A 9,470-nucleotide genomic window follows, 5' to 3' on the forward strand; every position below is an offset into this window, starting at 1 on the left:
CATTCCCTTGCCTGACTTTTCTTCGAGCAGGACTCGACAAGAAGCCAGGCCTGGAAGGAGTGGGAGCAGTGCCGGTGGAACGCAACCCTCGTGAAGCTCCATTAACGTTGTACCTGCATGGGAGAGTCAGGCACGACCTTATTCCTTTCCAACCCTGCCGGAGACGTGTGTGCAAGACGACGACAACTGCGACGACGCGAGCCCATATTCTCTGCTGTGCACAGTTTCGCGCTCGAACGCATTGCCAGCACGCCCTTGTACCTTGACTTGGCAGCTGGTCTCTCACAGTGAGTAAGCGCCACTGGTCGCCGTGGGAAAAACAGCCACACAGAGGCACCGCCGGTTGTGACAGCCCCCCCCCCCCCCCCCCCCCCCCTGACTCTGCATCAGCCAAACAAAAACTCTTTCTGCGGGCCAATCTGTGCTGTTATCCGCTATGGCTGACAGAGTTGAAGGCACGTCGCCTTCTTTGTTGCATTTTGCATCGGGGAACGAACTCTTGTGCCAAGGTTGCATGTAGGAAAAAAAAAGAAACTGCTTGCGATCTCATCCTACGAACTGCGTTGGTGGGTAGATCTTGCAGGGATGGTTGTTGTACAGGCAAGAGATAGGAAGAAAAGGGACTTTCACAGCTTTGTCTTTCACACGTAACACAGAACAAAACAAGGCCTCCGGGAAAGTGCTCAGAGTGTTTTTGCAACGCAGTTATGTGAGCGCATTGCGTGCCAATAACGGCGTTCTGCCAAAGCCAGGGGGAGTAAGAGGAAAATCCCCGCTGCGGTCGTTGACAGTGGTCTTGTGTTAACTAAAAGATGAGCACTGGTTAGGAGAGTGAAGGTGCCATCTTGCATCAGCGTGACCAAGAGAACGAAGGCAGTTGGAAGGCTAGCTGACAATCGATGACAAGCATTTCGTCGTTTCGCACATCATCAGCCACACATATTATACCACATTTCCTGAAGACTTCTAAGCCTATGCTTACTTCCGTCATAAAGCCACACGCTTGTTTGAAGGAATGGTTGTGGATGTCGCGGAATATGTCACAGCTTTTCTTGGAAATCGGGCACTCTTTTGAAAAAAGGTGGTTGTTCACTTGACTGCGGAGGTGAGCCACCTGCTTTTGGTGGAAAGAAATTTTTTTAGGTGTGCCGTTTTAAAAAACTGCTCTGTGGCTTGCCTGCATAAATGTGCAGTCCTAAAGCTTATGCAACACACCTCCCGTGGCAGGAGTCCAGAGTCCGAACTCCTCGTGGTTGATGGTGCAGCCAAGCTGTAGTGAGAAGGGACTGAGGTCTTAGATGGTGCCTCGAAAAGGTGTTTTTGGACCTATCGTTTTCTTTTTTATTACCTATGCCTTGTGTGGGAGCACTGACATGTGATCACTGAAGAAGGAAATAATGCTTTAGCCAAACTGTGAGGTCACAGCCCCAGTGGAAGAAAGTCTCCACAGGTCCTAATGGTTCATAGTTGCACTTCGGTTTTTCAACTGGTAGGAATTGGTATGAATTATGTTCCGAGACAGAGACTAGTTGGGCCTATTGAACTTTTTCTGGCTGAGAGGGCAACGTCAGGACCACCTGAATATATTTCTGCCCCTTAGCAGCAAGTGTGTAAGAAGTGTCAAAAAATGTTTATTGTTGCAAACCACCTGGTGGTAGAGATAGTGCTGTTGAGAGAACTCTTAGTTTGGTTTGCAAAGGCTATTGGTGATAGAAGTGTTTTGAGAAACAGTAATTGCTCTTTTGTTTTTGTTGTTTTATAGTATACAATTGCTTTTCGAGTTCCTATGTGATGTTCTACTAACATACACTTTTTAAGCTGTACTTTGAATTAAGTGTGCATACATTGTTCAGTTGTTGAATTCAAAACTGTCTTTGAACTGCTGTGGGGTTATTAGTTTGATTCACTGTTTTATAAGCAAAGGTGACATTCACTTCATCAGTACTGCATGTTCTAAAGAAAATAAGTGGTGAACATTCTAGCATGCCATTACAACCTTGCTGCCATTGTAATTACTTCCTCTAGTTGATGTATGCTTATTACAGTACTGAAAGCTTACATATGTGAAAAGTGTGGCAAAGGAGGCAATCGTAGCAACTTGTTAAGATGAAGTAATATGTTGAAGGGATTCTTTCTTTTAATTACAAACACTAGTGTGCAGTGTAGAAACCAAAATATTTGTGAATTTAACACTTTTTGAACTCACTTTTGGTAATCTTTTGAGTGTCTTTTATACTTCGATTTTTCAGTCAGAGAGCATTTTACACTCAAAATTATGTGGGTGGCATGCCGCTGCAGTTTAATTTGGAACCTTTTTCCTGTATCTGGGTATGTTCTATTGTCTGTTTGCTGACGCTAGTTATTTTTTACTTGAAACTGTTAGAGAAAAAGGTGATTTATAAATTGGGCTCATTTTGTATTAACAATGCCTGTAAATTTATTTGAAGTGGTTCGTTCCTGTGCAATAAGTATGGAGAGTGCTTGGAGCAATATGCACGTGCAGCATGAGTGTGAATGTCCTAGTATTTTAAAAACATCATAAAAATCAGGCTGCAATGTTCATATACAGGGTGTGCCATGTAAGTTGAGGCTAAACTTTTCATGAAATTAAACACAATATACGCTACATCAAAGTGGAACTAGCCTAGTATTGTTAGTGGCTATTGTGCTCAGACAAGGGCTTATTTAATTGCTGAATAAATAGGCAATAATTTAACTTTACTGCGTATAAAACAGTACAAAAATATACCTTGCTGTATTTACACTAAATTATATAAAAAGTCAACTAAGTAGGGGTGGGTGATCAGTTTATATGCAGTTTAGTGAGAATTTATATAGCGGAACTCTTTCTTTGTTATCGGATATATGAAAGTGAAAGCATTTGTTCGTATTTTGGTCAACTTGTTCTTGTATGCATAATGCACGAAGCTTCTTACAGTAACATCATGTGAAAATTTCTTACTGAAGTGGAGCTTAAAAAGAAACATATCTTGTAATGTGGTTTTCCAAGAAGTCCTGATTTTCCAACTCGAAGTGCAGAATTCTGGGAGGGTGAAAGACCTCATTTTTTTTTTTGTGAATACAAATGGCAGTTACATTTGTGCAAACGTGTGTGCACGACTACAGCAAGTAGCATTCTCATGTCGAAGTTAACCAGGCTTAGATTGAATGCTTACACCAAGTTTATCTGAATCTCGCCTGGCGAAAATCTTTTCCAGCCCAACTGGTTTATGGAACAATTTCCAGTGGGTTCCAGTTGGAACCATCTGGGTTCCAGTTGGTTCCAACTGGAACCAGCTGGAAATTGTTCCATAAACCACTTGGGCTGGAAAAGATTTTCACCAGGGCATTGTTTATGGCTCTGACAAAACTTCATCACAGGAAACATATGTTTTAAACACCACATCTTCAGTTATTTCATCCAGCTCTGTGTGGTGCCTTCTTAACTAAAGAAGTTCATGCATGTTTGCACATTCATCGGTTGACTTCCCACAAAAAAGCTGCTCATTTTTTTTTTACGATGGCTTTTAGCAACATTCCAAGCACTCTGCTTCTATATGTGTTAGTTTTTCTTTAATATTGACTCAAATTACATGACACACCAGTTGTATTTTTCAGTGCAATAGGAAAATGTGCTTCCTTGGCCTAAAACGTTTGTTTGACGTCTGGAAATATAGGTTAGAAGAAAAACGAGCTAAGTGATGAAATCTCACTAGTTTATCATAAAAGATTGGTTTCTGATGCAAAGTAAACCAATGACATCATCAGCTGTTACATTTGTAGTAAGTGGGCAAAACCGTTTTGATTTAATTGTGAAAATTAAATAATTCCAATGTTTTTTTTGTGCTCTGATTCCTGCTGGCGGACTGGTTTGTCGCCTATATAATGTAAGAAAATTCTAAAATTGGCAAAGACCATGCAGAGGATAGACAGGCTTTACACATATGCTACGCTTCTCTAGCAGTTGTCATTACAGCCTTTTTGGAACTCTTCATGCTGGCACAATCTCAATTACTATGCCTTTTGACTTGTAGGACTACCTTGAAAGATAGTTCACCACATCTCTTCAGCCTTTGCGAGGGGATTGTCTTGCAAGGTGGTTCTGTCGAGTGAAATCTTGTGCACTGTTTCTTTGTGAGGAACAGCTTGTGTGTACATATAGCTCTGCTGATAATTTTGGTTCTCGTGGCTAGCTGTTCACTTAAATGTGCCGTTAGCTCTTCCCGTTGGCACTCATGAAAGCTTGTTTCCATGTGCACACAGCTGCCTGAGAGGCACGTGCTGCCTCGATTCACCTGGCTAGCTTTGAGCTGAAATAAGATAATAGCTCTTCCCATGCGTACCTATTGACCAAGGGTGCATGGCACTCAAACAACACGCACTATTTGATTCTCATGAACCGAGTGTTAAGGCTATTTATTCTCCTTGGAGGATGCAAATCTCAGTGTGAACACATCCACCAGAACTGAGAGACTTTGTTGGCTCTTAGCTTGCTTTGTTTAAATTTAAACTTGCAGAACAAACATTGCATGAAGTAACAATAACACAAGAGTGGGAGCAACTTGTTTCTAGATTTTCTTTTGATGCGTTGCTCTGTCTTGTGTATCGCGTGTTGACAGCTTGTTTCGACTGCAGTGATAAGATGGAGACAGCCACACTGACAGCAAATTGCGTCTGTACATTTAGGGTGCAATCAGAATTATGCATGTCACATCCCATGCTTCTCTAGGAATGCAGTCACTCAGCTGTGTCGCCGCGGGCCACTCAAAGCTCAATTTTCAGTTCAAGCGGAGCTGTGTGTGGGAGGCTAGCTTTCTGATCTGACTCGTAGCAGTAGTGTCGGAACACGGTGTGTAGCCAACACCCTGAAGAAAAGTGTTGTTGCTGTTTGCACTGCACTTCAGCATTGGCAACGACAGTTTTATGCGTTGTGCCAACTTGTTGCTGGCTTGACAAGCTTTGGCGAGCTTTTGTATCATTTAGCATTGCCTGGTGCTTTGAAGCAACGACATCATGAGAGCCCTGTTATCGCTGCAGTCCTTTTGCAAGCCATTTCTCTTTACCAAGACTGACTTGTGTGCAGTGGTTGGTTGCGTGGGCAAGGTATGCACATATTTATTGTTGTGCTGCATCACCCTATTTGCCAGGTATTTCGGCCTTTCCAAAAACGGGATCCTTCTGAAGGTCTCCAAGTGACGCCTCTGCACTGTCATGCCAAGCAAACTAACCAAAAATCTGAAGCACCTTACTGAATGGGGCATTTCTTCTGCACGCACAAGAGCATTTTTTTTTTCTTTTTCTCCGCTGCTTCTGTCGCAGCAAAAAATATTAATGGGTTGTTCATGTTCCACATAATCGCAAAGCTTTACTTGTGTGGACAGTCTGTGAGGAAGCTGCTCAGTCCTAGTTCTCAAAGTTGTTAGAGTGTAAAGCTTATTGATTCTGCAAAATCTTTAGCGTGCAGTCCAAAACTTTAGGCGGAACCTCCTTGTGACCTAACACACAGTTGCCTTTTTATCTTCATTTTCTGGCATCACAAACAACACTAATTCAAGTTGGCATGAAAAACAAAATTCAATGCCAGAATGGTTGCGGAGTACCAATTGGAGTGTTAAAGAATTCATTGTATTAAACACCATTCACCATTGCTTTGAATATTTATTGTTCAGGAATTGAAGTCAGGCAGCCTATGACATGGGAGATCACTCCAATCGTGTTCAACTTTTGAACGACTGTAAGAGTTTGCAAGATATCTAAGAGCATTGTGCATCCCAAAGACATGCACAAGGCAATACAAGCTGTAGAAGGAGCACAACTTTGGAATCTGTGGACGGATATCATGGCTAGCATGTGCTGTGAAGTTGCCTAATGTAACGGAGCAAAAACATCCACACTGGTATTCTTCCGCAGTGTGGTTCATGTTTGCTGCATTTGTAACGGCATATACAATGCGCTTTGGTGTATATACACTTGGTCGCTTAGCAAACTGACCTTTGCCATGGAAGACATAACCCGTTACAGAGTGAAGTGTACATATATGAGTGTGTTGTTATGATTTGATGCTTGGCATTGGTCTTCCCTGACGAAACAAAAAAAAATCTGGGTGGTGCTTATACTAACGTTTCTGCCTGGGACTGTTCTCGAAGCTGTGAGGTCCAAGAAATACAGACTTGAGTGCAATGTGCTATACAGTGTCTGTAATCGCAATTTCTATATACCAATTGTTTTAGTATTTGGTGCTTATATGCATTGTTGCTTTGGTTTGTACATATTAAATATCAGTTTTGTTGTTCTTTTTTTTTTTACCTACACACGCAGTATGCCACCATTTTTGGTGTTTTTTTAATCCCGTTGGTTCCTTTCTTTTGTGTGTGTGTGCGAGCGTTTGTTGAAGCCATTGCAACTATTATCCCCCTCTAAGACAGAAAGACTTTTTGAAAGGCTTGCAACAATAATATATAAACATAAACATATGGATGTTATTACACCTACAAGACATACCAAATGGCACCAAGCAAAATGACATCATGCTGAAAATATGAACTGAGCTCACAAATGAAAGAAACTCACGTGATGTCTTTAATATATATACATATTTAAATAATATAAATAATTCTCATCTCTCTCTCTCGCCAGCTCTGTACCTTTGTACTTTCTGTATACAATGTCCTTCTCAAAATTTCAGTTTTCTTATTTTTGAGTGCTTACATATTTTTTGTCATGTTCGTTGGCCTTCTAGCACTTTTGTTTTTCTTTAAGCATCGTGTACAGTGGACAGGCAGCCTCTTCGATTACTGCAGCTTGTTTAAAAATGGTGGTTATGTTTGTTGGGGGAAGTTCTCTTCATGTATGGAACTGTCTTTGTAAAGGAGTTGCCCGTTCTTCCAGTTTCAGTGCAAATGAGGGGGACAAAGCTGTCTGGGACAATGTATTATGACTGCTTGTTTTTGTTTTCCTGTGTATGAAAGAAAAAGTGGAAGAAGCATTGAATAAAAAGAAACGACTATTTTAAGGCCTTTGTATACTCATGGGCTTTATCTGGTGTCCTTCACTGATGCGTAATTCTGTGTCAACGAACACGCCCTTTGTAATTTTGTTCAGAGATTTATTTAAGCACAGTATATGAACATAAACTTTCACGGCGATTCAAACAGTGTTATCTTTGCTGCCTCTGCAGGTTTAATTCAGGCATTTTACGGACAGGTGGGTTGTGCGAGTAGGTTGTGCTGCATCAGCACCTTCTTGCCTGTTTATTTGAATGTTGCATGTGACTGAACAGTCATCTTGGTGACCTCCTGGGTTTAGACATTTAGAGTTGGATTTCAATACAGGAACCTTTAGAGAATTCCGTGGCAGGAATGTGATCAGAGAGCATCAGGGTTTCAAGTCGGTTATGATCAAGCCCTAAACGGGAACGTGTAATGAAGTCAGGTTGATAGATTAGTGTTCCAAGATAGCATTTTATCTCAGAACATAGCTTTGATAGAGCATAAAATCTTGTAACAGTAAGAATGAAAGATTTGTAACGAAGCAGCTGCATCCAGTCATGTGCATTCTTTGCTGGCCAGAACTATTATACTGCTTTTTGATATAAAACATCTTAAAGAAGTGTCACTGAAAGAGAATGAAAGCATACAGACTGTTGTGGAAATAAACACATGGAGTACAAATCTTCTCTCGGCTAAGCGGGTGGAATGTTCGAGCTCAAATTTCGCACAGAAATGGCATTTGGTTGGCAGAATTGTTTTATACCACTATCGTTTGGGATACCTGCCTGATTCGATCAGAATAAGTCGGACGTTTTCATCGTCTGCGGCAATGAGGAAACAAAACCAGGCGTCATCTTAGCGATTGCACCAGTGGCGCCATCGCGTTGGTCGACTGTGGAGGTTTGGCAAAGAACGGGGGTCCTTTGCGGGAGGTTCGAAGACTCTTCAGCAACTGCTTTATCAATGATCACAAAAAGCTTAGTTTGGCCAAAACTGCACTAAGTTTGAAGACTTTCGTGGTACAGCATCGTCAAAGCTCCCACAAAACACATTTGCCGAATCTCCACGGCCGACAAACGAGATGGTGCCACTAGTGCAATTGCTGAGAGAGTGGCTTGTTTCATTTCGTCGTCGCCATAGACAGTGCAAATATCCAACTGTTTTCTTATTGATTCCGGCAAGTATCCCAAATAAGTGTGGTATAAACAATTCTGCCAACCAGATGTCATTTCTGTGCGAAAAGTGAGCACAAACAATTCACCGGTTAAGCTGTGAGGTGCATTCTATGGCGCACATGTCCATTTGAGTTTTCAGAGTACACCCTCACAGTTCTTACGGCGGAAACGATGAAGGTGTCGGTGGAATGATACTGACCTTGTTATGGCTGTCCACTGTAAATTACCATTGGTGAAAGGTGAGATCTCTTATCCTTCAATGGCAGCATAACATGCCACACCAGCCCCACTCCATGTCAAGGACTGACCCTCCTGACTGTCCCTTCTTTGTTGGCACAGTGGCCCGAAAACAGATGATACACTGAAGAATTTGTCCTGACGACTGGCCTACCATTTATAACACCTGTCATACAGGACTGGGCACTTACAATTTATGCACTCATATTTCATTTTTAATGCCACTGTTTTCTAGAACAGCAGCTGGAAGAACCTTCTCAACAGCATCACAGCTGTAATATGTCCACCGTATCTTCACATGAAAGTACTGTAAATTTGGTTTTATACTCTGTTATATCCTACCCCTCATTTCACACCTTCATTGAGATCTGTATATGGAAATATTTATATAAAGTCATACACCTTCAGCTGATGGAGTGCATAAATGTGACTTCCCTCTCTCCATAACCTCCTCCTCTTCGCAACGCCAACACCGCTGGACGAGGAGAAGCAGAGAGGCCTCGCGCACGAGTAATTTTTGAAGCGAAAAGCTTCACCAGTGTAGCCAACACCACGTCTGGCGTGCGCCGTGATCAATTTTAGCCACAGCTACGCATGCGCGAGCTCGCCGCGTGACGTCACAAGAGAGGCACAGATGGTCGGCGGCGGTCGGCGGAGCCGCCGCCGTTCGCGTGCTCTGCGCGTCTTTACCGAGTGTGCATCGGTGCGCGCTCGGCTTCCTCGTATGAAGCTACTTGCAGCCGCGTGTTTACCACAGTTACTACGCATGCGGAACCTACGTCGTTATCGTGGGGCTCCCAGTGCATTGTGCGCGAACTGCGACAGCCATGACGTCAAACAAAGCATAACTGCAGCTTTTCGCGTGTATATGGCTTAACCAGAGCTAAGCCACTGCCAGTTTTTGTGCCTCTTTCTGCTTTCGTCCTTGTCATGTTACGCGGCAAAACTGTGCGCAGTTGCTTCGCGCGCCTTTTTCGTCTTTGCATTAAAGCCTTTGCATTCCTCAACTGCGCCAGGAGAAAAGGGTTGGTTTGGTTTGGTTTATGGGGTTTAACGTCCCAAAGCGACT

General features: G+C 42.6%; 1 protein-coding gene across 3 annotated transcripts in view; it reads left to right on the top strand.

The window, feature by feature from the left end:
- Nucleotides 1-7,024, top strand: part of LOC149335084 (uncharacterized) — a 99,490-nt gene extending 92,466 nt beyond the window's left edge. For all 3 annotated transcript variants that reach the window (XM_089551765.1, XM_089551764.1, XM_089551766.1), the window contains one exon: nucleotides 31-7,024. The gene's annotated coding sequence lies outside the window, so the exon portion shown is untranslated. The remainder of the gene's footprint in view (nucleotides 1-30) is intronic.
- Nucleotides 7,025-9,470: the final 2,446 nt, after the last annotated feature.

Source organism: Amblyomma mixtum, chromosome 7 (assembly GCF_055824585.1).
Source record: "Amblyomma mixtum isolate Tamu chromosome 7, ASM5582458v1, whole genome shotgun sequence".
Classification (NCBI taxonomy): Eukaryota; Metazoa; Arthropoda; class Arachnida; order Ixodida; family Ixodidae; genus Amblyomma; species Amblyomma mixtum.